Source organism: Myotis daubentonii, chromosome 6 (assembly GCF_963259705.1).
Source record: "Myotis daubentonii chromosome 6, mMyoDau2.1, whole genome shotgun sequence".
Classification (NCBI taxonomy): domain Eukaryota; kingdom Metazoa; phylum Chordata; class Mammalia; order Chiroptera; family Vespertilionidae; genus Myotis; species Myotis daubentonii.
In genome coordinates, this window is record NC_081845.1 from 87,044,287 (window position 1) to 87,070,669 (window position 26,383).

Consider the following 26,383-nt stretch of genomic DNA (forward strand, 5'->3'; position numbering starts at 1 on the left):
GAAAAGTTACAGGGCTGAGCAAAGGCCCCAAGGGACTGGAGCTGGCAGGGAGGGCCTTAGCACTTACAGAAGCCAGCAGAGCATGCTGGGCACAGATTCTGATGGGTTCACACTCTAGCTTGGTGGCCTCTAGCAGTGGGGCCTTGGGCAAGTTGCTTAATCTTTTTGTGCCAATTTTCTCATCTGTAATATAAAGATAATAATACCTCCCTCTTCTGGTTTTCAGATTAAGCAAGTTACTATAATAAAAAACATAGACCAATGACTGGCACAATGTAAGCGCTGTACACTTGCAGATACTGTTATCATTAGGGACAGAAAAGAAATGGTCGCTTGAAGTCCCAAGTTGATGGACTGGAAGGGCCCTTGGAGGTGACCGTGTCTGATCCCTACTGAGCGCCATGGGGCTGCTGTTCCTGGTGTCCAGCCGGATTCTCTTACTGCTCCTGGTTTTCAGCTCACAGTTTGGTTCTAAGCTACTTGGCAAGTAGGTGGCATTCAGTTTAAGTGCCAGCTGCCCCCTTGCCTGTTTTGCCCCAATCTGACTTTTCTTCCCCAGAGCACTTACACTTTCCCCACCACCCAGATCTCCACTCTGCCACCATCCCACCTTAGTTTTCTTGGGTCTCTGTCCCATGGTCAGATTCTGCATGGCAGTGTCAACCAGCTAATCTGATAAATGGTTTCCTCTGAAAGTCCCAGTTGCTGGTGCAAAGGTTGCTGCTTCATACAAAGGTGCGTTATGACTGGGGCCCTTCTGGGGAATGTGCCCCACCCTGTGTGTCCTGGTCTGTGGGAGGGAGAGAGAGCGCAGCATTCTACCTAGGAAGTGGGAGAGATTTAGGACGCCCATCTCCCCTAAAAGAAGACAGGTCCTCTCTGAGCATCCATCCTGTTGGCTGGGGGGCAGATAAGGATACTGGCAGGGACATGGCAAGGGAATAGGGCAGGGACATTTAATCAATAAACTTCCAGACATAGAGCTAGGGGCCTGAGTGGGTGGGGCAGGATATAAAAATGGGTAAGACTTGTCCCTGCCTGCAAAGATTGAGGGAAATAAAAGCACACAGTTAGTAAGCATACAAATAAACTATATCCCGAGCTAAAACAGAGACACATGGGAGTACCAACAGGGATGAGAGACTCATTGAGACTGGAAGTTTTGGATGATTCCATGGAGAGGTTGATGGTGGCCTGAGAACGGATACCTGAAGAGGATTTTATAAAAGTATATTGTGTTTTCTATGAATGCTAGAAAGTCTACAAACATTAGAACACAGAAGAAAGGAAAATAAGCCCTGGCCAGGTAGCTCCGTTGGTTAGAGCATCATCCCAGAACACCAGGGATGGGGGACGTCTGGCCCACAGGCCCTGTAAGGCCCACAGAACCATTTGGTCTGGCCGTGCCAAGGCATTAGGGCTGAGTTCATTAACTGTTTGCGCAAATAGAGCAGGCTAATTTTTAAGTTGATAATTTTGTATGGCCTGAGAATGGTGTTATAAATAGCCAAATGGCCCTTGGCAGAAAAAAAGTTCCCCTTGCTTGCATACGCCAAGGTTGCGGGTTCAATCCCCGGTCAGGGCACATACAAGAAGCAACCAGTGAATGCATAAATAAGTGGAACAACAAATTGATGTTTCTCTCTTTCTCTCTCTCTATTTTTTAATATATATATATTATTGATTTCAGAGACTAAGAGAGAGGGAGAGCCAGCTCCGGTTTGGCTCGGTGGATAGAGCGTCGGCCTGAGGACTGAAGGGTCCCAGGTTCGATTCCGGTCAAGGGCATGTACCTTGGTTGCGGGCACATCCCCGGTGGGACATGTGCAGGAGGCAGCTGATCGATGTTTCTCACTCTCTATCCCTCTCCCTTCCTCTCTGTAAAAAAAATCAATAAAATATATTTAACAAAAAGAGAGAGAGAGGGAGAGAGAGGCGGAAACATCAATGATGAGAGAGAGTCATTGATCATGCCCCACTGGGGATCGAGCCTGGGCATATACCCTGACTGGGAATCAAACTGTGACCTCCTGGATCAGAGGTTGATGTTCAACCACTGAGCCATGCTGGCCTGGCTTCCTTTCTCTCTCTCTCTCTCAAATCAATAAATAAAATTATAAGAAAAAAATAACGCACAGTCTCACAATTCAAGGAGACCTCTGTTATCTCTAGGTACTGCGATTATGGGTGATTTCTGTGTGCTATACATTTCTGTATTTTTAAGTTTTCTGTTATTGAGTTGTACAATAAAAAGAATAAACATTTATAAAAACAAAATTCAAAACCCAAAGAGAACTCAGTGATAACATTTCAGTACATTGTCTTTGTAGTCTTTTTGCCACACGTAATTTTATCATTCTAGTTACACAATTATACATATATACCTGCTCTTTTCTTTCTTTTTTTATTTCAGAGAGGAAGGGAGAGGGAGAGAGAGATAGAAAAGGCAATGATGAGAGAGAATCATTGATTGGCTGCCTCCTGCATGCCCCCCACTGGGGATCGAGCCCACAACCCAGGCATGTGCCCTTGACTGGAATCGAACCCGGGACTCTTCAGTCCGCAGGCTGATGCTCTATCCACTGAGCCAAACCAGATAGAGCTATATACATGCTCTTTTTAACTTCTTAGCATTTGCCCTGCTATTATAAATGCTTCATAAGTATAACTGAATGGTTGTGGGATATAGTTCTATAGCCATTTCCCTTCTATTGGACTATAAGCTTGTTTTTAAATTTTTGCTGTTATGAGAGGGCATAATCCTTGTAAACATATATGCACCCAATATAGGAACACCTAAGTATATAAATAACTCTTGGTGGGCTTTAAGGGAGAGATGGACAGCAATACAGTCATAGTAGGGTACTTTAACACCCCACTATCATCACTAGATAGATCTTTCAGACAAAAAAATCAACAAGGAAACAGCGACTTTAAATGAGACACTGGATCATATGGATTTAATTGATATTTATAGAACATTTCATTCCAAAGCAGAAGAATATACATTCTTCTCAAGTACACATGGAACATTCACAAAGATAGACCACATGTTAGGACACAAAATAAGTCTTAACAAATTCAAAAAGATTGAAATCATACCAAGCATCTTCTTGGATTACAATGGCATGAAACTAGAAATCAACTACAATGAAAAAACAAAACAAAACTCAAAAACACAAACAAACACATGGAGACTAAATAGCATGTTATTAAATAATAAATAGGTTACCAAGGAGACTAAGTAATAAATAAAAAATTACCTGGAAAATGAAAATGAACACACAAAACCCCAAATCTATGGGACACTGAGCAAGTAGTTCTGAGAGGGAAGTTCATAGCATTACAGGCCTACCTCAGGAAGCAAGAAAAATCTCAAATAAACAATCTAAACCTACACCTAAAAGAACTAAACAAAGAACAACAAGAAAAGCCCAGAGTAAGCAGAGGGAAGGAAATAATAAAGGTCAGAGTGGAAATAAACGACAGAGTCTTCAAAAACGATACAAAAGATCCATGAAACTGAGTTGGTTCTTTGAAGAGATAAATAAGATTGATGAACCTTTAGCTAGATTCACCAAGAAACAAGAGAGAGGACCCAAATAAATAAAATCAGAAATGAAAGAGGTGAAGTAACAGCTGACATCACAGAAATACAAAGAATTGAACAACTATATGCCAACAAATGGGACAACCTGAGGAAAATGGGCAAATTCCTAGAAACATACAATCTTTCAAGACTCAATCAGGAAGAATCAGAAACCCGAATAGGCCGAAACCAGTTTGGCTCAGTGGATAGAGCGTCAGCCTGCGGACTGAAGGGTCCCAGGTTCGATTCCGGTCAAGGGCATGTACCTTGGTTGCGGGCACATCCCCAGTGGGAGATGTGCAGGAGGCAGCTGATGGATGTTTCTCTCTCATCGATGTTTCTAACTCTCTCTCTGTCTCCCTTCCTCTCTGTAAAAAATCAATAAAATATATTTTAAAAAAAGAGAAAGAAACCTGAATAGACCGATATTAACTAATGAAATTGAAGCAGTAATGAAGTAAAATACAATCAAATAAAAAACTCCCAACAAACAAAGTTCTGGACCAGATGGCTTTACGTGCAAATTTTATCAAACATTCAAAGAACTAACACCTATCCTCCTCAAACTATTCCAAAAAATTGTAAGAGGAGGGAAGGGTTCCAAACTCTTTTTATGAGGCTGTCATTATCCTAATTTCAAAACCAGATACACACACTACAAAGAAAGACAATTATAGGCCAATATCCCTGATGAACATAGGTGCTAAAATCCTCAGCAAAATATTAGCAAACTGGATACAGCAATACACTATGATCAAGTGGGATTTATTCCCAGGATGCAAGGCTGATACCATATCCACAGATCAATAAATGTGATACATCACATAAACAAAATGAAAGTTAAAAATCACTTGATCAGCCCTAGCTGGTTTGGCTCAGTGGATAGAGCGTCGGCCTGCAGACTGAAGGGTCCCATGTTTGATTCTGGTCAAGGGCATGTACCTTGGTTGCAGACACATCCCCAGTTGGGGGTGTGCAGGAGGCAGCTGATTGATGTTTCTCTCTCATCAATGTTTCTAACTCTCTATCCCTCTCCCTTCCTCTCTGTAAAAATCGATAAAATATATTTTTTTAAAAATCACTTGATCATCCCTGGCCAGTGTGGTTCAGTTGGTTGGGTATTGTCCCATGCACCAGAGGGGTTGCCAGTTCAGTTCTCTATCAGGGCACAAGCCTGGGTTATGGGCTCCATCTCTGGTAGGGGGCAGCTCCCACATCGATGTGTCACTCTTTCTTTCTCTTTCTCTCAAAATAAATTAAGAAATCACATGATTATATCAATAGATGCAGAAACAGCATTTGATAAAATACAGCACCCATTTATGATAAAACTCTCAGCAAGGCGGGAATAGAGTGATGATACCTCAACATAATAAAAGCCATATATGAAAAACCTACAGCCAATATCATACTCAGTGGGCAAAACCTAAAAGTGTTTCCCTTAAGATCAGGAATATGAGAGGGATGTCTGCTTTCACCACTCTTATTCAACATAGTGCTAGCCACAGTGATCAGACAAAAAGAAGAAATAAAAAGCATCCAAAGTAGAAAGGGAGGAAGTAAAACTGTCATTACTTTCAGATGAGATGATATTGTACATAGAAAACCCTGAAGACTCCACCAAAAATCTATGAGATCTAGTAAATGAATTTTGCAAAGTAGCAGGATACAACATTGTTTATTAGAGAGAGAGGAAGGGAGAGGGAGAGAGAGAGAGAGAAACATCCATCGGAGTGCAAAACCTTGATCAGCTGCCTCCTGCATGCACCCTACCGGATATTGAGCCTGCAATCTGGGCATGTGCCCTGACCAGGAATCAAACCAGCAACCTTTCGGTGCATGGGATGATGTCCAGAAATCAGTGGCATTTTTATATACTAATGAACTCCCAGAAAGGGACTAAGAAAACAATCCCATTTACTGTTGCAACAAAAGAAATAAGATACCTAGGAATAAAGTTAAGCGAGGAGGTAGAAGACCTGTACTTGGAAAACTAGAGGACATCAAAGAAAGACATAGAGGAAGCTACAAACAAGTGGAAGCATACACCAAGCCCAACTGTCTTCACAGTGGCTGTGCCATTTTGCATTCCCACCAGCAAGGATCGAAGGTCCCTGTTGCTCCACATCCTCACCAGCATTTGGTGTCAGTCTTCTGGATACTGGCCTTCCCATAGGTGTGTGGTGGCGTGTAATAATAGAAAAAACATGTTGGTCTCTGCCCCCAGTTCCTGACACAAACTCCTAAAACCCTTGTGATTTTCTAACCAATAAGAGCACAGGTAGCATCTTTGTTCTAATATTTGGCCTTTGACCCCAGTTCCGGAGACAGGGCCCTTGGAATTTCCTGGGTGATAGGAGTGTCTTTTGTTCTAATGAGGAGACTCTGAGTGGGATTCTGAATGGTTTCTGGACAGGGACTAGAACGACCATGATTAGAAGCTTGGAATTTTCAGCCCCATCCCTCCATTCCATAGAGAAAGGAGAAGGGCTGGAAATGGAGTTGATAATTGATCATGCCTACATGAGGAAGCCTTCTAAAAATCCCAAAAGTATAGGGTTTGGGGAGCTTCCAGGTGGGTGAGACACACCTGGTACCAAGAGGGTGACATACCCCAACTTCACGGAGACAGAAGTTCCTATACTAGAGAGCCTTCCAGACCTTGCCCTATGAATCTCTTCATCTAGCTGCTCATCTGTGTCCTTTATCATATCCTTTAATAAACTGGTAGGCATGTTTCCCTGAGTTCTGTGATCTTCTCTAGCAAATTAATCGAATCCAAAGGGGAGCAGTTCATGGGAACCTCAGATCTGTAGCCAAGTCAGGCAGACGTTGTGGGTAAGTTGGCATCTGGAGTGGGGGAGAGTCACATAGGACTGAGCCTTTAACCTGTGGGATCTGACACTAGGTAGATAGTGTTAGAATTAGGTTAAATTGTAGGACCCCCAGCTGGTGTTGCAGAATTGCTTAATGTGTGTGTGTGTGGAGGGACCCAGATCTCATGTCAGAAGTGTTGTGAATATGGTAGCGTGAGAGTAAAGGAGAAAGACATGCAGGAGGAAGACTGAAGTTTTTCCTACACAAGTGGTATCTTATTTTTGTTTTAATTTGCAATTCCCTAATGGCATATGATGTTGAGTGTCTTTTCATAGTCTTATGTGCCATCTGAATAGCCTCTTTGATGAGGTAGATCTTCAGGACTTTTGCCCATTTTTAGATCAGATTATTAATTTTCATTTTCTTGAGTTTTAAGAGTTCTTTGTATATTTTGGACAGTAGCCCTTTATCAGTTCTCTCTTTTGCAAATATTTTATCCCAGGCTGTAGTTTGTCTCCTCACTCTCTTGATGTTGTCTTTCGCAGAGCAGAAGTTTTTAATTTTAATGTAGTCCAGCTTATCACTTCTTTCTTTCATGGATCATGCCTTTAGCATTGTATCTACAAAATTATCACCATATCCAAGGTCATTTAGGTTTTCTCCTGGGTTGTCTTCTAGGAGTTTTATAGTTTTATGATTTATATTTAAAGTCTATGATCTCTTTTGAGTTAATTTCTGTTAAGGGTGTAAATTGGTATCTAGATTCATTTTTTTACATGTGGATGTCCAATTGGTCCAGCATCACTTACTGAAAAGAGTGTTTTTGCTCAATTGTATTCCTTTGCACCTTTGTCAAAGATCAGTTGGTTATATTTATGTGGATCTATTTCTGGGCTCTCTGTTTTGTTTCATTGACCTATGTATCTATTCTTTCACAAATACTATACTGTCTTGAAGTTGGGTAGTGTCAGGCTCTGACTTTGTTCCTCTCCTTCAATATTAAGTTGATTATTCTGGGTCATTTGTCTCTCCATATAAACTTGAGAATCTGTTTGTTGATATCCACAAAATAAGTTACTGGGATTTTTATTGGTATTGTGTTGAATCTATAAATCAAGTTGGGAAGAACTGACATCTTGATAATATTGTGTCTCCCTATCTATGAACATGGAATATTTCTTTGCTTATGTGGTGTTTGTTTGTAATTTTCATTAAAAAAAAAACAAAACAAAACAAAAAAAAACACACACCTCATTGGAGGATATGGTTGTTTTCTGGTGTTTTTTTTTTTGTTTTTTTGAGAGAGAGATTGGTTGCCTCCTGTACGTGCCCTGACCAGGGATCAAACCCACAACCTAGGTATGTGCCATGATTAGGAATCAAACCCACAACCTTTTGGTATACAGGATAATACTCCAACCAACTGAGCCACAGGCCAGGACTGTTTATTTAGGTTTTTAAAAAATACCTTTCATCAGAGTTTTATAGTTTTTCTCATTTAGATCTTGTACATATTTCGTTAGATGTGAACTATCTCATTGAGGGGGGGGTTGCTAATGTAAATGGTAATTTCGAATTCCACTTGTTCTACCTGCTTGCATCTAGGAAAGTAATTGGTTTGGGTATATTAACCTTGTATCCTATAATTTTGCTATAATCATGTGTTAGTTCCAAGATTTTTTTGGTTGATTCTTTCAGATTTTCTTTATGAACAGTTATGTTATTTGTGAACAAATACAGTTTTGTTCCTTCCTTCCCGACCTGTATACCTTTTATTTCCTTTTCTTGTCTTATTGCACATTAGCTAGGACTTTCAGTACAATATTGAAAATAGTGGTGAGAGGGAACATCCTCGCCTTGTTCCTCATCTTGGTGGGAAAACTTCAAGTTTCACACAATTAAGTATGATATTAGCTGTAGGTTTTGGTGGGTGTTCTTTATCAAGTTGAGGAAGTTCCCCTTTATTTCTAGGTTGCTGAGATATATCACGAGTGGGTGTTGGATTTTGTCACATGCCTTTTCTGTATCTGCTGATATCATCGTGTGATTTTTCTTCTTTGGCCTATTGATGTGATGGATTACATTAATTGATTTTTGAATGTTGAGCCAGCCTTACGTACCTGGGATAAATCCCACTTGGTCATGTTGTATAATTTTTGTACATTGTTGGATTCAATTTGCTAATATTTTGTGGAGGATTTTTGCATCTATATTCATGAGAGATTATGTCTGTACTTTTCTTATAATGTTTCTTCTGGGTTTGGTATTAGCATAATGCTGGCCTCAGAGAGTAAGTTGGGAAGTACGCCTTCTGCTTTTATCTTCTGAAAGAGATCATAAAAACGTTGGTATAATTTCTCCCTTAAATGCTTGGTAGAGTTCACCAGTGAACCCATCTGGGCCTGGTGCTTTCCGTTTGGGAAGATTATTGATTATTGATTCAATTTCTGTAATAGAGGCCCATTCATATTGTTTATTAACAATTTTTTTAAGAATAGATATCTGGAGGTGAGATTCCTTGTCAAGGGTTTGATTTTGTGTGTGTGATTCTCATGATGCTCATTGTTAAGTAAATAAGCTACAGAAATATACTAAGAATAGAAGTAAACGTTTCCCAACACTCCCTTACCCCAGACAGACTCTACAGAAGTGATCACTGTTTATGGTTTGCTGTGAATTTTTCCAACCATTTTCTGTGTCTGATTTGAATATTTTTAAAGGTCTTGATATCTGTTGATATGTTGCCCTCCAGAAGACCTGTAATAAGGCATGATCATTTTTAATAGGAGTGAGATTTAAAATTTGTTTCATTTTTTCTAATTGTACAAAGATAGCATGTTATTACAGAAAATAAAGAACATTTGAAAAGAAAAATTTAAATCACCGATACTTCCACTATGTAGATGACTAATCTAATGTTTTAGAGTATTCCTCTCTGAGCATAAAACCGGAGCACAAATCACAGGTGTCATGTGACAAGCACAGAGTACCAGATCAAGAGATAGAACATGTCAGCGCCCTCCATCATACATTAATATTTTAATAAAGTAGGAATCATTTTTCCTAGCCAGGTTTTTTTTACTTGTGTGTGTTTTTTTTAACCATTTTTCTACTCGTATTTTTTTTTCTGACTTAATATTGGGAGCATTTCTCCATATCTTTAATGTTCTGTGTACTCTTGGGTGATTATCCAAATAAATGTAAATTATCTGTATGCTACTCTGGCTTCCTTAGACTAGATTCCTAGAAGAACATGAATATTTTTAAAATGTTTGGTACTTATTGTCCAATCATCTTCCAGGAACCTACCAAATTTACACTGTTGAGGTTTAACTGAGAAGGAGTATGGAACGAAATGAGAGAAAGAGAAAGCTAGGGGGTGCCCCGTGTGTGGTCATTACTTATGGTGACTCTCTGAGAAGTGACCATCTTGATGGCTGGTAACTCCTTCCAGCAGTTGGGGCCCTTAGTTTCATGGGTCCATGGCCTGAACATTCACTTATTCATTCAACAAATATTTATTCAGCACCTTCTCCTTGCTATGCATTGTTCTAGGCTGAAAATATTTATCTAGGGATAAGGCCAACTTTCTGCCTTGGGAATCTTACAAGCTCTGGTGGAGAGTCAGACCATAAGCACATAAACAAATGAGTGTGTAATAGAATATCTAACAGTGAAACAATTATGAGGAAAGGTAAAGCAGGGTCTGAGTAGAGAGTGAATGCCTGGGCATGATGGTGCCATTTGAATTGGGCTGTTCAGGGAAGGTCTTTCTGGGGTGATGACATGAGAGCTGAGGCCTGAAAGAGGAGCTGTAGAAAAATCTAGGACAATAGTGATTCTCAGTTCTGGCTGGACATTAGAATCACCTGGGGGAGCTTTTTAACAATCCCAGTGCCCAGCACACACTATAGGCCAACTGAATTAGAATCTCTGGAGATGGAACCCAGGCACCCATACCTTTTCAGCCCCTTTGGTGATTCCAATGTGCAACCAGGGTGGAGAACCAGTGATCCAGGGCAGCTCTGTCCAGTAGAAATGCACATAGGTAATTTTAACTATTCTTGTAGCCCCGTCTAAGAAGTAAAAAAAGAAACAAATGACATTATTATTTTTTTAAAATGTTATATTGACTTCCAGAGAGAGAGAGGAAGGGAAAGGGAGAGATATAGAAACACCCATATGAGAAGGGAATGTCCATCGGCTGCTTCCTGCACGCACCCTCCCGGGGATGGAGCCTGACTGGGAATTGAACCAGCAACCTTTTAGTGCATGGGACGACACCCAACCAACCAAGCCACACTGGCCGGGGCAGGTGACATTAATTTTACTAGCGCATTTAATTTTACCTAATACGTCTAAAATGTAACTTCATCATGTAATCCATATAAAAACTTCTTATGTGATATTCTGCACCCTTTGCACTAAGTCTTTGAGGTCCAGTGTGTATATTACATTCAGAGGCACATATGAATTCAGACTAACCACGTATCAAGTGCTCAGTAGACATCTGTGGCCACCATGTTGGTCAGCACAGATATGGGGGAAGAGCACAGGAAACAGCAGGTAAAAGATGTTAAAACCTGATCTAATTCTTGAGGTTGAGGTACCACTAGGAGGCAAGTGTGGCTGGAGCGGAGTAAAAGAAGTTGGGCGTTGTAATAAATGAGGTCTAAGGGATAGTCAGGGCCTAGTATTTTGGCTTTTATTCTAAACTAGGGGCCTGGTGCACGAAATTCGTGCACTGGGTGTGGGGGTGGGGGGGAGTGTCCCTCAGCCCAGCCTGCCCCCTCTCACATACTGGGAGCCCTCAGGCGTTGACCCCCATCACCCTCCAATCGCCGGATCGGCCCCTTGCCCAGGCCTGACGCCTCTGGCTGAGGCGTCCGGCCCGGGCAGCGGGGACCCGCAGCTGCAGCGGCCCTGCGATCGTGGGCTTTGCTTTAGGCCCAGGCAAGGGACCCCTAGCTCCCGGGACTGCCAGCTTCGACCTGCCAGCTTCGACCGTGCCCAGCTCCCATTGCTGGCTCCACCCCTACTTCCTGCTATCACTGGCCAGGGCGGAAAAGGCACCTGATTCTCCGATCATGGCTGGGGGGCAGGGCAAAGGCAGCCCCAGGGCCGCCTTTGCCCTGCCCCCCAGCTCTTAGCTCCCCCCTGGGTTTCCGATCACTGTCAGTGGCAGGGGGCTTCTTCCTGCTTTCCCTTTGGCCTCCCTGCATTGTGCCTACATATGCAAATTAACCGCCATCTTGTTGGCAGTTAACTGCCAATCTTAGTTGTCAGTTAACTGCCAATCTTAGTTGGCAGTTAATTTGCATATAGCCCTGATTAGCCAATGAAAAGGGTATCGTCGTACGCCAATTACCATTTTTCTCTTTTATTAGTATAGATGTGATGGAAGGCCATTGGGCATTTAGAAGACAAGAAATGGTTTGCTCTAATTTATGTTTTTTAAAGACCTTTGGCTGCTGCATTGGAAACAGTCTGTATGAAGGGCAGAGTGAAGCAGGAAGGTCCAGGAATAGAGAAATAGAGGCTTGGATTTGAGGGGTCACGGGGCAGATGCTGAAAAGTGTTTTAGTTCATGATAGATATTCCAAGGCAGAACCCATTGGAGTTGCTGATTGATTGGATGTGGGATGTGGGAGAAAGAAAGGACTCAAAGATGACTCCCAAGTTTTTGCCCTGAGTAGGCCCTGGCCGGGTAGCTCAGTTGGTTAGAGCCTCATAACAATACGCCAAGGTTACGGGTTCGATCTCGGGTCAGGGCACATACAAGAAGCAACCAATGAATGCATAAATAAGTGGAACAACAAATCTCTCTCTCTTTCTCTCTCTCTTTCTGTCTGTCCCTCCCTCCCTCTCTCTCTTTCTCTCATCAATAAATAAAAATTTAAGAAAAGATTTTTGCCCTGAGCAAATGATGGTGGAGCTTGGGGTTGGGGTAGAGGGTGGGAATAGGTTTGTGTGTGAAATAAGAGTTCATTTTAAGCATAAACCAATCAAAATTGTGTGTGTGCTCTAAAATCTAGATCATGTGGGTCACAAAGACCCAGGGGGTGTGGAAAAAGCACAGGAAGTATTCAAGCAATGGAGATCCCATTTGTTAAGAATACATGTTGAGACAGGGCTAGGGTATGGAAAATAGGAGCAAAAACACACTGTAATAGATTACAGAGAACCTTAATGTCACACTAAGGAATTTGAAATTTATTTGATAGGCATGGGGTGAGATATTGAACATTTTTGAGCAATAACTAGTATGATCAGAGCTTAAGTTTACATTGACAATGTAAATATGTTTAATAACATGAAAAATGCTCAAGATAATTTTCACTAAAATTCTACCTATAATATGATTAGAGCCAAGTTGTGTGTGTTTTTTTAATCTCATGTTTTTAAAAAATGGCTTGTGTACTAGAAAAAGAGATTGTAAGGAACATTATCAAAATGTGTCATAGAGATGGTTTCAGTGGTTGGTAAGGCTATGAATAGGTTGGGGGTTTTTTTCTTTCTACTTTATATTTGCTTTTTTTTTAATTGAGCATAACTACTTTTTTTAAAAAATATATTTCTTTATTGATTTCAGAAAGGAAGGGAGAAGGAGAGAGATAGAAACATCAATGATGAGAGAGAATCATTGATTGGCTGCCTCCTGCACGCCCCACACTGGAGATGGAGCCCGCAACCCAGGCATGTGCCCTTGACCGGAATTGAACCTGGGACCCTTCAGTCTGCAGGCCGATGCTCTATCCACTGAGCCAAGCCGGCTAGGGCTATAACTACTTTTATAATGAGAATAATTTTAGATTAAACTTAAATATGTGCAAGACTGGAGGGAGTACATTGGATAGAGAGAATGGAGGCAGGAACATAGGTTAGGTTCAGTGCAGTAGAAAGGGAAGGAGAGCATGAACTGGGGCAAGGGCCATGGGAGGGAGAAGGAAGTGGAAAGTATATTTTTTGCCTTCCAATTGGATATGTAAGGAAGCTTTAGCACAAACAAGTGTGGCAGTTAAGAGTATGGGCTCTGGAGCCAGGTTGCTGGGGTTTGAATCTGAACTTGGCCCCTTCCTTGGGCATACTACTCTATGTTTTTTTAAAATCTATAAATGGGAATAATAATTGTACTTAACCCCATAAGGTTGATCTAAGGAGTAACTGAGTGAATGCATATTAACCACTTAGAACAGTGCTCAGCTCATAGAAGGTGCTCAGTGTATTAGCTAATATTCTAGTTACTCCCAGGAATCTGGCCTCAGCTGAAGGTGATACAGCATATATAATGGGGTGGAGTGGATAGAAACAGGTTCCTAAAGCATTATCCCTAACAGTTTAATTTTTTATAATATATTTATGCGTTATACATTTTCAAAAATCTGGTGCTCGCTTTGGCAGCACATATACTAAAATTGGAACGATACAGAGAAGATTAGCATGGCCCCTGCGCAAGGATGACACGCAAATTTGTGAAGTGTTCCATATTTTTAAAAAATAATAATAAATAATATTAAAAAAATCTTAGTCAGGTTTTTTGAAAATAGATGAGCTGTCTCGGGTAGTGTGAGCTATCATCATTGAAGAAATGCCAAGTGCTACAGGGATTGGGGAGGGGGAGCGGGGGGCTGGTGTAGGACTGTGATTCCAGGCTAGTTCTCTCAGATGATGTACTGGGTTTTTTATGTAACTAAATTTTTTCTACTAAAGGTAACGTCCTTTATTCTGAGCCCTCTCTAAGGACTTGGTGTTCAGGTATTCTTTATTTTATGAAATACGTTATATATAGACTATAGGTTTTTTCCCCAATAACCTTACTTGGTAATAGCCTTACTTTTTGGTTTTTAGGTTTTGGGGGGAAATTTTATTGGTCTGTGAGGTGTAAGTTTCTGGGAAGTAGGGTTGTGGGGAAAGTGAATAATTTGGTTAGGCTGAAGTAGGTACTTCTGAATCCACCCTGACCCGGAGCCTCTCTCATTTCAGGGCCCAGCCTAGACCCCACATCCAGGGAGTTGTGCTGCAAATGTGAGCTTTTAGATGGGGAAGTGGTTAAAGATGGAAATGGATCTATACAGCTCTGTCACTACGGAGCTTGTACAGTTCTTTGAAGATACCCTCCTGGCAGGGAGCCAGTCATTTTTAGGGACAGCTGCCCGGGGGCCCTAAGCCTCACATATTCTGCATTCAGATTGGCAAGCGTATGCTGAAGGCTCCTGATGGGGAGCGCTGTGCTGTGGACCAGGAGGATCTCTTCTTAAGAAGCGTTCGTCTGATGACAGAAAGACAGTTTTGTTATAACTTTTTAGATCCTCAATTTCCTCATCTATAAAATAATAATAATGGTAATAATAATAATAATAATAGTAATACCACCATCTAACAAGGGCAGAGATGCATCGCTCACTACTTCCCTCACCTCCATCCAGAGCGAGGAAGAAGAAAAACTCAGGGGCAGACGATGAGACCAAACCAGAAAGGATTGAGTTACCTTAAAGAGACAGAATGGCTTTGAGACCAATGAGGCCTGATTGTCACTGGACCAGGAAACTAACATATGTATCTACAAAGAAAGATCCAATAGCTCTGGATACTGTTAAAAAGAGGCAAGAGGTCACTGCGTGGAGTGGTGGCCTGGTGTGGCCTGGCGCTTTTCCTGCTGCGGAAAGAGTCGCCTCTCCTGGCCTGTGCCCCCGACACTGAGCACTGAGCTGCCTCCCTTAGTTCCAGTCCCTTACCCAGCAAGTCCCCTTCTGAGTCCCCTCTGGCTGCCCCTGGCGAAGGGCCTGTAGGAGAGCATGTGCTGGCCAGGGGCCCAGGGGCCTCTGTCCTGTCCACTCAGCAGCTGTGTCTCCCACTGTCTGTTTATACGTGGCTGTGTGAGATGCCCCGTTGTGTGGGGGGCCCTGGTTACCTTGAGTCTCCCCAGAAGTAGAGGCTCTTCTGGATGTGCAGACAGGTCCTATTTTGGAGCCTGAGGGGCTGAGGAGGTAGGCCCAAGCATGAGGTATCCTTGGTGAGGCCATGACACCGTGAGGCCTTGGAGTCACCTCCCCAGGCAACGCCCCAGACCTCTTTTGGCTTGAGTTTCTCTAGTTCAGCTCCCAGTGTTCTTGTGAAGATGGAATTAGTGGAGGAGAAAGCATTTTCTAAAATGGTTAACATTATATACATGTAGATGATGATCGCCATTTTCAAATGGGATCATGTGTGTATAAAGCCCTTCGAAAAATATAACGTGCCCTATGGTTTGCCTCATTCTGTCGGAAGCCAAGAACCAGGGAGAATTGACAGTTAGGCTCAAGAAAAATAGCAGATTGGCCCCCCACCACACAGCCCCCTTTTAAGGGTTGAGTTGGTAGTAGTGCCAAGAAGAACTAAGATGGGAACTGAACCGTGCTGTGGTTCAACAGGTGGCTGCCGCTCTGTGACCCCAGCTAAGTCGGGCTGTTGTTGAGTGGCAACGAGGGCACTTGGGACCCTCCATGAGGAACCCTCTGCAGAAAGCGGGTGAGTTTCCAGTTAAGCTCAAGGGCAGTGCACACCATCACGTGACTCACTATACCCTGAAGTCAGGCTGTTGTTTCTCCAGCAGACTAAACTAAGCCCCCAACAAGCCCCAGCTGTTCTTGTTAGTGCCTGCTTAACAGGATAAGCGCCAAGCCTGTTTTGTCTTCCGGACGGAAAGTATAGTGTCAGTCACCGGTGACTGACTGGGCCCTTAACGTGTTAACCAGTTCTTGCTGATGACAGGCAACCCTGCCAAGAGCCCACCTGAACGGGATGCAGGTTGATGTTGCACATCTGGAGTGACTCAGTGCTCCTCTCCAAGGTGGCATGCTCTACGTGACTTGGATATGCGTGTACATTTAGAAGTTCCTTGAGGGGTTAGAAGTGGGATGGGGGTGGGGAAATGTTAGTGTCACATTAGCTGTGCTGAGTACTGCTGTAAGGGTTAACATGCGTTATTTATTTCTCACCCCAAAAATCCCTGTATGTAGATCCTAATTTACAGGTGAGGAACCTGAGGAACAGAAGGCTTTAATTGAACTGTCCAAGTATAGCTATTAGAAAGTGACAGAACGAGGATTTAAACCAGTCAGGAAGTCTGACAACAGAGTCAGACCTCTTTATTATCACTGTCATTGCACACCTAAGGCAGGACTTGTCAAGGTCACACAGCTGGTATGTGGTGGATCTGGGTGTTAAAACCTGGTCAGTCCAACTCCAGGACCCACAATGGTAACCGCCACTCTGATTGACATCTTTGGTTGCTTTTAATATTAAATTGTAATATATAGTATAATATTCTATGTAATATAGTATAATATTCCATCAGAGTATATTATTCTATCATAATATATTATCCTATTATAGTATAGTACTCTATTATAGGGTTACAACTTATTGAATGAAGCCTTTATTGTTGGACATTTAGGTTGGTTTAATTTTTTCACTATTATAAGTAAGACCAAGATTTTTTTAAGAGAGAGAAATCGTAGGAATGTTGCTTGGTTGATTAGTTTATTTGTTTTAAAGGATTTGGAGCAGATGGGCTGAGCTCTCAGAGGCTAGAAGGATTGGAGGCTTCAAGTTGAGAGCTTGAATGGAGAATGAAATTCTGATTAGGAAGGGGGCCATTGTGGAGAGAAGAAAAGAAAGAACAGACTCTGCTTTAGCCCAGGGTTTGGCAGTGCCTGCGCAATAGAAAATTTAGGCAGCATTTCAGAAATATTCTGTAATTCACACTTTGGATATTTTAGTGTTCTCTAGCATCGTCTTATTGACATGTCATGGACATTGGGTAGTCATGTTTGGGTGGGGCTGGGCAACGAGTGAGTCCATTCTCTTCCCCAGATCAGCTATGTGGACCTGAGATCCCTCCATCTGTCCTTCGCATGTCCCGTGCCCCTCTGCCCCTCTCCACCTCAGTCTTCCTTTGAGGTTATCCCTTTGAGGTTCTGTATCCCAGGTCAAAAACAGATGAGGAGGCCTAAGCACATCATGTGTGGTAATGACCTGAATGGCCTTCATTCACTGAGCCCTCAGCATGGAACTGAGCACGTTTCAGACCTCATCTCTCTTATCATTACAACAGCTCTATGGGATGGGGCCATGATGAAACCACCATTTTATGGAGGAGGAAAGGAGACTTCAAGAAGATGAAGATTTGACCAACTTGCGTAGAGCCAGGGCCTGGTAGAGCCAGGATTCAGAGCCATGTCACTCTAAACTTTATAGTCACATCATACTAATCACCCTGTATATATTGCAGCCTTCGTGATACACTAGAAACAGAGGATGCTGTAACGTGGAGGGTGGGGAGATTTTCAGAAAATCAGCAAGAACACATTCAGAGACCTGCATTGTATGTACACCTGATAGGCTCACTTAGAGGATGTTGGAACTGCAGAGGATCCTGAAAGTACCTCCTTCCAACCTAACTTTTAAAGTGTGGCTAATGAGGTCCAGAGAGAGCAACCAACTTGCCTAAGGGCGAGATGGTGGCCAAACCAGGTTAGAATCGGGGTCTTCTGACGCCTACCTGATGACTCCTCGAGAAACAAGCAGCTTTTAGCTCTACTCTGCTGGGAGCACTGGGAGTAAAAGCATGGATCAGAAGGGAGGTTGAGGAAAAACAGGAGTAGTTTGGCACAGCTGGGCAACACTAAGGCTTAGGGGAGATAGGGAACCACAAGGATCCTCTGACTATCCACTCCCCACTCCAGCACCTAAGTCCCAATTCCATTGCACAGCAACATACGCGAGGGGCGATTGACAGGAAGCCAGTGTGGCCTAATGATTAAGGACCTGGGTCTGATAGATCAGAATTCCTATCAGGCCAGATGCTTCACCTTTCTGAGCCTCAGCGTCTTTATCCACACAGTGGGGCTATAAGTACTTATGTGGGGCCACTGTGAGAATGGAATGAGAGAATGCTTGTAAAGAACCTGGCACACGTTTGTGGAAAGAAGAGAATCTTGGGGTCGGTTGAGTTGGTGGAAAAAGGAGAACACAAAACCAAGTTTATTATTTCAACAAAAGACCAAGTATTTCTTAATTTCATCTGATTCATTATTTCTGACAGGCACTGCCAGAGGGGTGTTCATTTCACTTTCCCCACGTGGCGATGGGTTGTGCTGGCCGTGGGAAAAGTCTCTGTTCCCTGTCTTTGGTGAAGAGTGAGGGTGGGGTTAGGTTGGCTTGGGCTCAGGGATAGCCCAGGATTGCTGTTTACTGTCTGTCTTGAAAGGGGTGGGAGATAGAGAGGAATGAGGATTGTTCATCTAAACTTGAAGTCCAGATTCTTTCTAAAGTCCCTGTTCTCAGCTCTGTGACCTCACAGGAACCTCAGTTGTCTCTTTACCACAAAGTCATTGAGATGGTCACATACCACTTTACATGCAGAATCTTATTTAATCCTCAGACAAGCCTGCCAGATAGATATTACCGCCCCATTTTAGAGAGAGGAGAAAACTGTGGTTCAGGGGAGTTAAGTAATTTGTCAAAGGCTACACAGCACACAGCTAGCGAGTGGTAGAGATGAGATGTGAGCCCTGGTCTGACCCTGAAGCCTGTGCTTTCTGGTGTGCCCAGGGTAGATTCAGATTTTGTTGGGTCTAAAGCAGCCGTGGGCAAACCAGGGCCCGCTATCCGGCTGTTCTCTCCGGCCCGCGGAGCCGAAAGAGCGGAGGGTTCTCTTGCTCTCCCCTCCGCTCCTTCACCAGCAGCAGTGTTAACATGTATTAGTTCACACAAACACTCCATCCATGCTTTTGTTCCGGCCCTCCGGTCCAGTTTAAGAACCCATTGTGGCCCTCGAGTCAAAAAGTTTGCCCACCCCTGGTTTCAAGCTTATGCAATGTTAGAGGCCCTCTTGGAGAAAAACAGTATAAAATCACAAATATAAAAGATACAAAAGTGAACATTTATTTAGATTTTTTAATAAAATCACAACATATTAGAAAACATGTTAAAGCAGAACCATCATAAAATCCAGGAAAATAACATAATACTGTATCTATGTTAACGGCTTGACACTCCTCTCTAACACCTGTTTCCTCTAGCTTTTGGTTGCATCCTCTTTGGTTGTATCCCATATGACAATGATTTTATAATATTTTCCACATATAAAATTAAAAAGATAACCCAGCATTCCTCCAGCATGGTTGACTGGAAGTTTTAAAATTATTGATGATCTAGAAAGGATTATTGCAGCTACATAAGTTATTATTGGTGATGGCATATAAATATCAGGATAGTTGTCAAATTTGGGAAAACCTCCATCAAAATGTCTTCCATATATGAGCCTAAGACTTTAGGGCATTTTATGTTCTCTGTTATAGTGATTCAACTAGAATCATCTTTAAATTGGTGAGACCTCTTACCTATTTGCTGTCAGGTAAATGTGATCTTCTTTGATATTAGTATTTTGTGTCAGATCAGCAAAAATTTTTCATCCTTTTCAGTAAAGCTTCCCCTCATGGAATGAAAAGGTTTTCTATTAATAAAAGATTCATAATTGCCCTGGCTGGTATGGCTCACTTGGTTAAGAGTCATCCGTTGCCCAAAAGATCACCAGTTTGATTACCGGTCAGGGCACATGCCCAGGTTGTGGGTTCGGTCCGCAGTCCGGGGGCCTACAGGAGGAAACCAGTTCATGTTTCTCTCTCACATTGATGTTTCTCTCTCTTTCTCCCTCTTCCTTCCTCTCTAAAAATCAATAAAAATACATTGCTTAAAAAAATAAAAGATTCATAACTAACTCCTTTCTTATAAACTTATGACCTTTTAAAGGGAATTCATTACAAAATACCAGGTAGGAAAACATTTGAAGCGTTTGAATGCTCGGGCCTGGAAAGGTGAAGGCTGGAGGAAGCAAACAGCCGTCTTCAAGGACCTGAACCTTAGTGGGTGCTGGAATCACTCATTACAATCACCAGGTGTTGGAGGTGCTCAGGTAGCTGCCTAGTTCGCAGGTGGAGCAAGTAACTTTGAGCAGGTCACCCTAAAATGGATGCAAAGTGTAATAAGTCTGTGAATGAGAACCCTTAAAACCGCCTGGCTGTGGACTCCAGGTGTGTCCTGAGGTCTTCTTGCAAATGCTGTGGAGGTGGCACAAATGCAGACTCTTGGGCCCCACCCAGGGCTGCTGAATGGGAGTCTGTATTTTCATGAAGTTCTTGGTGATTCTGCTCAGGTGATTGTCAGAAGCCCTGGACGCAGGCTTAGCAGGATCGTCCTGATGTGTCCACCCCAGCTTGGCAGTTGATCTTTTTTCCTTTCTCAGTCCTTAGCCTTAGGAACTGGCCTCTCTTCTAGCATCAGCCCTTGTGTTGATTCATTACATCTCTATTTCCCCTCCCACGGAAGTCCTAGATCAGTGGTTCTCAATGTTGGCTGCACATTAGAACCACCTGGGAATCTTTTTAAAATTCTGATTTCTGCCGAAACCGGTTTGGCTCAGTGGATAGAGCGTCGGCTTGCGGACTGAAAGGTCCCAGGTTCGATTCCGGTCGAGGGCATGTACCTGGGTTGCGGGCACATCCCCAGTAGGGAGTGTGCAGGAGGCAGCTGATCGATGTTTCTCTCTCATCGATGTTTCTCACTCTCTATCTCTCTCCCTTCCTCTCTGTAAAAAATCAATAAAATTTATTTTAAAAAAAAAATTCTGATTTCTGGGCCTCATCCTCCGGAAATTCTGTTTCTTTGTTATGGGGTGGGGCCACAACATTAGTAACAAAACAAAAAAACAATTTCCAGAGGATGAGGCCCAGAAATCAGGATTTTAAAAAGATTCCCAGGTGATTCTAATGTGCAGCCAAGGTTGAGAACCACTGTCCTAGAGGCTGAGATTATTCCTCTTTGATTTCCAGCCCCTCTCAATGCCTGGCACGCAGGAGGTGCCATTTATGCAGTGCCCACTGTGTGCCAAGAGCTTTTACCTCCTTCGGTCCTCACCCCAAGCTTGCAGGCCGGAACAAATATTTCCATTTTAAAGATGAAGAAACTGAGGCTCTGGCACCTGCCTGGGGTTGTAAGTGGCAGAGCTGGAATCAAACCCAGGTGTGTCTGATTCCAGAGCCTTCAGTTAGGGATCAGTAGACATCTGTTTAGTCACTTATTTACTTGACTATTCATCCAAGCATCCATTGATGTTCTTATTGATTCATTGAAGAGACTCAGGGGAGATAAGGAAGAGAGCAGTAGAATCCGATTCCTCTGGGTGAGCTGTTTGTAGAACAGGTGTTACCTGGCCCCCAAGAGGCCCCCAGAGTGCCCAGCCTTGGGGGCTCTGTTGCCCTGGGAATGTGGAGGTGACACTCCTGCACCGCCCCACCCCTTTCAAAATGTCCTCCATGACTCAGCAAAGAAACCCTGGGTCTGAAATCAGAGATGAGGCCAAAGGGGAAAAAAACAAAACCTCAAGAATGTTCTCTTTTCCTGGAGGAATTTCCCTCTCCCTCTCCTCCGCCAGGCGACCCAGGAAGCCATGCCTGTGGTCAGCTCTGGCCTTCTCCTTCGGTGGCCTCTGATTCTGGGCCACCGGGGCTTGCCAGCCCCTCTCCTGTTTGCCCTTAAATAGTAAAATCCTAATCGTGGCCCCCAAATACCTGGTTTAAAGTCTGCCTCTGCCTCTTACTCGGTGTGTGAACCTGGGCAAGTCACTCCACCTCTCCATGCTTCAGTTTCCTCCTCTGTAAATTAGGAATAACTATAAATTAGAGCAGCGATTTTCAACCTTTTCATCACACGGCATACACAGACTAATTATTAAAATTCTGCGGTGATCTGACAGAAAAAAAATGGGTATGATTTTGATTCATTCACACCAGAGGGCTATTGTTATGTTGATTGTTGTCATTTATTTATTTGACAATCTAAGGCGGTGGTTCTCAACCTTCCTAATGCCGCGACCCTTTAAAATACAGTTCCTCATGTTGTGGTGACCCCCAATTTCATTGTTACAAATTGAACATAATTAAAGCATAGTGATTAATCACAAAAACAATATGTAATTATATATGTTTTCCGATGGTCTTAGGCGACCCCTGTGAAAGGGTCGTTCGACCCCCCCCCCAAAGGGGTCGCGACCCACAGGTTGAGAACCGCTGTTCTAAGGGAAAAGAGGTCAGTGCCCCTGACTAAATAGTCAGGTGTTGCATGTTTAAAAAATTCTTGCAGCACACCGGCTGCAGATTGTTGAATTAGAGGATTAACATAATTAATGTAAAGCATTTAGAACAATGCCTGACTCAAAGTCAGTTACAATTGCTACATAACTGTTGTTATTCTTGTTATTATTACTTATGGAAGAGTTACTCATACCTGGAGGAGACTCAGTGAACTCACGCTAAACTTTTTCTCTTCTTATTTGTTCTAGTTTCACCCCAGAATTGACTTGAATTCTCAATTATTCATGTGGTAGAGAGCTTAAGGGGGCAACTGCAAATGAGTGAATAAATGAATACATTAGGAAGCTCTGGGTTGCCCTCTGAAAATGAGATTATTGTGATGGATGAAGAGGCATGACTCAATAGATTGTTGATTTGGGAATAACCCCATTCATTCTAGGAGGGGGGTGGCCCTCTGAGAATTTCCAGTCATAGGATAGAGAGACCTGCCTCCTAAGAGAGTTCACTGATAGAGTGATACATTCGGTATGAAGATATACAGACTGCAGGGGAAGGAGAAAGCAATTCTTGGCTTCTGGTTCTTAGCTCTGGATGTTTCAAAATCACCTGGGGATAAACATACAGAACCTCAGCCCCACTTCTGGGGATTCTAGCCTCCAGGTCTGGGAATGAACAAGACATCCGAATTAAAATCTAGCCAAGTGTTCAGGAATGAAGGCAGGCAATGAGTGGAGACAAGGTAATAATAGCAGCACGTACTATCAACTAGCTGTTTTAGGTACATTTCTTTCGCCCTCATAGCCACCCTATTTGAAAGGTAAGAACCTGGGTCATAAGTGGCAGAGCTGGAATCAAACCCAGGTGTGTGATTCCGGAGCCTTCAGTAAGGGATCAGTAAGTAACATCCGGGTCAGGGCGCAGGCTTGGGTTACGGGCTTAATCCCCGGTAAAGGGCATGCAGGAGGCAGCAGATCAATGTTTCTTTTTCATCGCTGTTTCTGTCTCTCTCTCCCTCTTCCTCTCTCTCTAAGATCAATATGCATACACCTTGTTTGTTTGTTTTTTAAGAAGGGTAAGAACCTGTGGTTTAAGCAGTTCGGTTTGGCCAGGGTCTCACAGCAGAGTCCACATTTGAACCTGGGTCTGAATCTAAAGGCCTGAAGTATTTTGCTGCATCCCACACTGCAGGAGGTCAGCCTGGGAGAACCTTCCCAGAAATTGAAATTAGGATAGTCTGCCCTGCTGTAAACTATAAAATCGATACATCACAGGTCAGAGCAAAGCTATGCAAACTGATTTAAAGAGACACAAAGGCCCCCCAGCTCCAGCTCGACCTTAACCCATGCCCTCTATTAACATATCTAAAGAAAGAATGCGTCAGTGGGGGTGGAGGGAGCTGGCGTTTGTCAGTTTGACACAGCTTGGGCTGAGGGAGGGGTCCGCGTCCTGCCGACCCCTGGCAGCTTGGTGCTCTGGCATCCAGTTTCCGTGGCCTTCCGTTCGCTCCCCGACCTCTCTGGCTGTTGTTTCCTTCCGAGTCCCTTTCTCCCTCTGCCCCTTAAATGCTGTGTCCTCCGCATTCCCTCTTCCCACGTTCCCTGGCGGGGCTCAGCTGCCTGCCCGAGGACTTCTAGAGGTGCACACTCCTGACGTCCAGACTCCAGGCCTCAAGGCTAAGGTCGGGGAGAGGGAAGGCTGTCGCCACACGTGACCAGAGTTCACAGCCCAGCTGGGCCCCTGGCTGGCTGTGGACCTTAGAGGTTACATTATTGTTTCAGCCTCAGTTTCTTTAGCTGTGAAATGGGATAGTGATGCCTTCCTGGAATGAGTGTTGAAAGGACAAAAAGAGACACTAGGCATCCCAAGCACACAGTGGGAACTCGGTGGTCATGGTGCCGGTTATTATGTCCAGCTGCTGTGGGACTTTACCTGAATGTCTGTGGGCACGTTAAAAGCAGCATGTGAAATAGAGCATCTTTTTTTTTCTAAATCCGTTCTTCCTGATCAGAGGAGATAGAAATACCTTCCATCGAACTGCTGAAGCCAGAACCATCCTGGGCTGTCCCCTCACCACCATCCAAACGGCACCGAGGTCCAGTGATTCTGTTTCCTGTATTTCTTTTTCTTTTTTTAATATATTTTATTGATTTTGTTATAGAGAGGAAGGGAGAGGGATAGAGAGTAAGAAACATCGATGGGAGAGAAACATCAATCAGCTGCCTCCGCACACCCCCTACTGGGAATGTGCCTGCAACCAAGGCACATGCCCTTGATCGGAATTGAACCTGGGACCCTGAAGTCCACAGGCCAACGCTCTATCCACTGAGCCAAACCGATCAGGGCTCCTGCATTTCTTTTGTCACGAGCTGCTCTCTGAATTTCTCACTAGGCTATTGTAAGAACCTCTTAACTCCTTTCTCAACTTCCTCCTTCCTAAACTCCAAATGCTGGTCCATATTAAAACCCTTCAATAGCTCTTGGTTGCCTTCAGAGCACTGCTCAGATTTTTCAGCCACAGGCCTTTCATGATGTGGCCTGCCTTCCTGTCCAGCCCCGGTCCCTGCCACCCTCCTGTCTTACACCCTGACCCTCCCTGGTGGCAGTGCTGAACCGCACACCAAGTATGCCAGCTTCTCATGCCTCGCTGCAGCATAAGTAAGTCTTTCCTGGGAGAAGACCACACACACACATACACACACACGTACACGTATGCACACATTCACACATGGGCTGGAGCAGGTGCCTTTCTCCCAAGGCTTCCTTCTGTCTTTCCAACAAGACTCAGAACTCCCAACTCCCCTAGGGCATCTCCGGGTGCTTGGTGCGCAGCAGGCTGTCAGTGGGAGGCTGTCCTAATAAAGCTTAACGTTTATGGATCCTTGGTGTGGGCCAAGCACAGTTCTAAACACAACATCCTCACAACTCTACGTGGTAGGTATGCTTTACTCATTTACCACATTTATTGAACAGTTCTCTCTGGTCAAGCCCTGGTCCAGGCACTAGGGATAGGGCAGGATGAGGAGGATGAGGAGTGCGAGACGAGTGGAGGTATTCCTACTTTACCTGGGAAGGTTAGGAAAAGCCTCTCTGAAAAGGTGAAAATTGAGCAGAGGGGAAGTGGGAAAGGAGCTACAGTGGGGCCTTGACTGACGAGTTTAATTCGTTCCGAGACCGAGCTCGTTAACTCAAATTACTCTATCAACTCAATGCAAAAAATCAGCAGAGAGACAGCTGGTATCTGAAAAAACTCGTTTGTCGGGACATTCGTAAGTAAAGGCCCCACTGTATGTGGGTATCTAAGGGAAGGGTGAGTCAGGCAGGGGGAGTAGCCAGGACAGAGATCATTAGCTCCACTTGACAGATGAGGAAACTGAGAGTCTAGGAAAGTTGTCTAAGGTCACAGACAGACTAAGCGGCAGACCTTGATTTCAAACTCAGGTTCTGTAACACCTGACACAACTGTTAGCATTACTTTACCCCAGTGGTTCTCAACCTTGGCTGCACATTAGAATCACCTGGGAATCTTTTTAAAATCCTGATTTCTGGGCCTCATCCTCCGGAAATTCTGTTTCTTAAGGCCCAGAAATCGGGATTTTGAAAAGATTCCCAGGTTGAGAACCGCTGCTTTACACGGCCTTTTGCGGGACCCAGCCGTGCCTTGGCTGAGGGTGAGCTGGCTCTCATCCCCAGCTTGGAGTTTGGCTTCTCAGGTTAAGGAGAACAGGGGCTGATTGGCTGGCTTGGTGTTCAGATTCACTGGCTGCCTCTGTTTTTCTGTTTTGTCTGTTTCTTTCTGTGGCCTTTGTTGGAGGCAAGTAGATTGTGTCTACTCTCCAGGCAGCCT

General features: G+C 43.6%; 1 protein-coding gene and 1 non-coding gene across 4 annotated transcripts in view; both read left to right on the plus strand.

The window, feature by feature from the left end:
- CCND3 (cyclin D3) overlaps positions 1-26,383 on the plus strand; it is a 91,896-nt gene that overhangs the window by 44,295 nt on the left and 21,218 nt on the right. The window lies entirely within an intron of this gene.
- Positions 13,792-13,898, plus strand: LOC132237882 (U6 spliceosomal RNA). Its single transcript, XR_009453677.1, has one exon. It is a non-coding gene; the product is annotated as a U6 spliceosomal RNA (small nuclear RNA).